This window comes from Pinus tabuliformis, chromosome 1_1 (genome assembly GCF_031772625.1).
Source record: "Pinus tabuliformis cultivar Carrire ecotype Pingquan chromosome 1_1, CPIR1, whole genome shotgun sequence".
NCBI classification, from domain to species: Eukaryota; Viridiplantae; Streptophyta; class Pinopsida; order Pinales; family Pinaceae; genus Pinus; species Pinus tabuliformis.
Window position 1 is genome coordinate 432,514,795 of NC_142297.1, and position 4,513 is coordinate 432,519,307.

General features: G+C 30.9%; 1 pseudogene; it reads left to right on the forward strand.

The window, feature by feature from the left end:
• The first annotated feature begins 1,152 nt into the window (after nt 1-1,152).
• On the forward strand, nt 1,153-1,934 carry LOC149213568 (uncharacterized; annotated as a pseudogene).
• Nucleotides 1,935-4,513: the final 2,579 nt, after the last annotated feature.

Here is a 4,513-nt window from a genome sequence, read left to right on the forward strand (position 1 = left end):
ATAACATTATAGAATGGTACTCATGTGACAAACTAGACATTGTAATATCAAAATTCTATATTAAATGTGAAATTTGTGTGACAAATCATTTGTAACACACTAGACATTGTAATATCAAAATTATATATTAAATGTCGAATTTGTGTGACAAATCATTGAAATGTTTAGGGTAGCTCATTCCAAGAAACCTCATGAACCAATCGATACGTGAAATAATGAAAAGTTATCAATAAGTGTAACCTCATTTATGTTTTCTTTGTAAAGAGATTTTAGAAATGTTATCCTCTTTCGGTGTACGAGAATAATGTGATAAAATCTATCAAATAGAGCTATGGTGTGTAGTTGCTTGTATGTGGCAAATTTTTTGGCTGCAATAGCTTTGTACCACTTCAGCGATTTTGTTTCTTTGACACTTAGTGGGGTGGGATGTGCATTCCTGATAACTTCTTTTATTTACGACATTGTAGATTGTGCTTAGAGAACACCATGCTTTCTTCGAGCTCCACATCATGTCCATAAAAATCTGGTTCCTCAACTCGATTCCATAGCTCTACTTAGAATCCATTATCATGGACAATCATCTCATCATTGATTTCCAATAAAAATGAATCAAATAATACAAACTTAGAACATAAAATTAATATTCCATTACTATATTTGGATAAAACATTTAATAATGAACATTAAATTGATTCTTTTATTACGAGGTACATTAAATTGATTCACTCTTTTATTACAAGGTACATCGACCATTGTATCTATAAGCAACTCTTAAAAACAAGTCACTAAGCCAATGATTGGCTTAGTGCATGAAAAGATTAACATACATGTCCATGCATCATTATGGTTTCTCCAGCAGCAGTCACAGATCGACTCTGGCATGGTTTCTCCGGCAGTGTTCACAGCTCGACTCCTGCAACTCTATCATTGCAACTTAATTTATCTGACTGCATTGCTTGGACTTCAACCCATCATTCAATACATCCACGTACATTCATTCAATGCCTTAGTTCTCGTCCAACATTTCAAATTAGTAAGTGCTGCCCAAAATTTTGAATTCAAATTGGGTAGTCCCGCCCGACATAAATGAATAGTCCCACTTTATTTCCATTTTCTCGAGCTAGAAGATGTTGCCCATATCCCTAATGAGAAATGTGTCAACTGCAATTGAAACATTGGAGTCGGCACTCAAGCTCATGCGCAAGCTGCAGTGGAAATTCGAGTGTGCCCAGGGCTTCAGATTTACAGCGCTCGGTCTCGAAAGCGAGTGAAATGCATTATAGAGGAGTGAGGAAGCGTCCGTGGGGAAAATACGTGGTGGAGATAAGGGATTCGACGAGGCATGGAGTCCGTGTATGGTTGGGAACGTTTGAAACGGGAGAGGAGGTGGCCATGGCTTACGATCAGGCTTCCTTCGCCATGAGAGGTTTCAACGCCATTCTCAACTTCCCCCTTGAAATTGTTTGCAAGTCCTTCAAGCATCGTCAGGCCCACGCCGGTTTAGCTAATCCACTTACTTCCAACCCCAACTTTTCCACCGGCTCCTCTGAAATCTCCTCAACCACATCTAGTAGCCAGCTTTCCGACTGCCATAGCCGGATCCAGCAACTCGACGAATATCATTCCAGTACTCCCACCTCGGTGCTTGAAACGTACGTCGTCGAGAGGCTCGATTCACGCAGAGAAAGAAGGGGGCCCCGCCAACTTCTACCCCTGTTGCTGCCGAGACTGATAAAAACCAAAACGTTAACAAATGTAGCAAATTATTACCAATAGAGAAGTCGTAGTCTCAAGAAATGTCGTTTGTATTGGAGTTGGAGGCTCTGGATGTTGATTACATAAAAGTTCAAGGACAAGGAAAGTTCGTATTAGACCTGCTTTTCTTTAGGTTATATCATAATTTCTTTGGAGTTAATTTGTTTTTATTTGAATAAAAGTGTAAAATTTTACTGTTTCCAAGGAATTAAATTTTAAATTTAATATGTTAGGTCACACTCTATGGAATTTATATGAGCCAGTGTATTTGTGGATAGCAGTTGACTGTCTCAAAATAAATTGGTGTAACAGGTTTCCCTAAGAAAAAAATACACGCAAGCAATTTTTTTTGGCATAATTCATTTGAACATAGTCTTATTGTTTGGCCTAATTCTGACTCAAAAGTCTTTTTTTTAGAGTATGCCAATATATAAAGAGATAAGATTTAGTAATATTAGATATAAAATAATGTAAATAAAGTATAATTAGATTTAGTAATGTTATATATAAAATAATGTAAATAAAGTATGATTTAATAATATTATATGTAACATAAGTTTTAGTGGTAGTTTAATTAGTAATGGTTTTGTAAAAAAATAGTGTAAGGAGGTGTTTAGTGTTCAAATCCCTTAATCACTAGTGCATGCTGCAACAAGAGCATAGCTATACAAAATCCTATGTCAAATGAATACAAGACTAACTTGATGAGATTTGCTAATATATATTTCATAATATTAATTGTAAATATATATTAATTTAATTAATAAAAATATATATTAACTATATTGTAAGTAAGTTAAAGCATCCATCTACAGTATAAATAGTTATGAAAATTTACATTTAAATATATTATAATCGTTATAATATCTCTCACATATATAAAAATATTATAGTAATTATTATATATATTATATTATATAGTTAACTAATTAGTATTAACTATATAATATAATATAATATAGTACTAATATATAATATTATATTAATTAAATATTATAATAATAATTTATGTTAATATAATATTGGGGAATGGGTGATCAATATGATAAAAAATAAAATAAAAATAACAAAGTAAAAAAAATATGATTAATAAAAAATTTAATTATTTAAAAATAAATAAAGTAAAAATATATAATAAATAAAAGGTTTTTAACTGTTTTTTTTTTAATCCCATAATATATATATATATATATATATATATATATATAAAAGACATATATGAGATAGTATGAATAAATTCAATTATTAGAATGATGCTCATATCTAATTTACAATGATAATATTTACATGAAATTTCTTTTCATAATATTTAAATTTCCTTTTACTTTAATTATGAGCAAATAATTATGTTTTGATAAAGTGTACTTAGTTATATTAAGTTTAACTACTTATTATATTTATTTCCAAATTGAGGGAGTAAACTACCATGTATCATTAGTTATATTAAGTTTAACTACTTATTATATTTATTTCCAAATTGAGGGAGTAAACTACCATGTATCACTGGTTTAAAAGTATGATATAATGGTTTCACCTAATTACCATTTTTTTCCTTAAATTACAAGTTTGAATTACAATCACATATGATAACATTACTTACAATATTCATATTCACACCATTTGAATTCATCGAGTTACCTTTAAGTACACATTCTCAAATTAAATATAATACATGAACATATATAAAATAGAAAAAATACATAAACATATATATTGAGAAGAAATTTAAGCATGAGTGTATAAAGTGACTAGGCTAAATACTATTAAACACTAAAAACTATATTACCTTGTCTTTGAAACAATGAATGACTAAAATCACACATTATATTTCACACATAGCTATGTATTCATCAACATGCACGCACATACACATTACATTCAACTATTTCTCTATAATATAGAGTTTCTCAGATCTAACTTATTCCTAATTTAGGAGGAGATGTTGAGATAATATATCATCCATCTCCAACAATTCACAAACCAAATTTTAATATAGAATGTAAGCATTAACTCTAACTCCCCCTTAATGCTTACATTACAATTTTTTTATTGAAACCACCCATAGACACCAAAACACACATTCATTCATTAAATGGTTAAACAATTTTAATATCAACATGACCTCCGTCAAGTTGTCTTATAAACCTCGTAACTTTGTAGTCGACAAGTTGGATTCCCGAGTTCCACTCCCACACTCCTAAATCTCAGTTCTCCTGAATTCAATTATTGAACAACATTCACAAGTTGTAGCATAACCTCACTAGAAGACCACTAACATGTCTTCAACAACTAATGAGGATTCCTTCCCTAGATCCACAACTTCCAAACTAATTGGACAACCATCCATGTTGAAACTTTTCACTGAACTGTAGTTGTTGTAAAAGAGTTTGAGAGGTTAAATTTCTTCATTGAGCTCATCATCATTAAAATTCAATGAATATTCATTTGTTTCTATGTTCGCTAATTATTTTAGCTTCCCTTTTAATAGATCACATATATGCTTTTTACAATTCCATGTTGTATGTGTTATGCAACCAACTCACAAAAAGATAGAAAATATAGATCAACAACTTCAAAATCAGCCTCTTCGAGGAAGAAACCTCCTTTACATTACACAAATGAACAATTCTTGGATGATTCAAATGAAAAAACCTCTTTTCTATATATAGGAGTATAAGGGGTCAAAATATAATCAGAGCCGACATAACAATAATAATGTAAGGGCACAACAATAACAATAGTGGGCTTCTATGGGGCA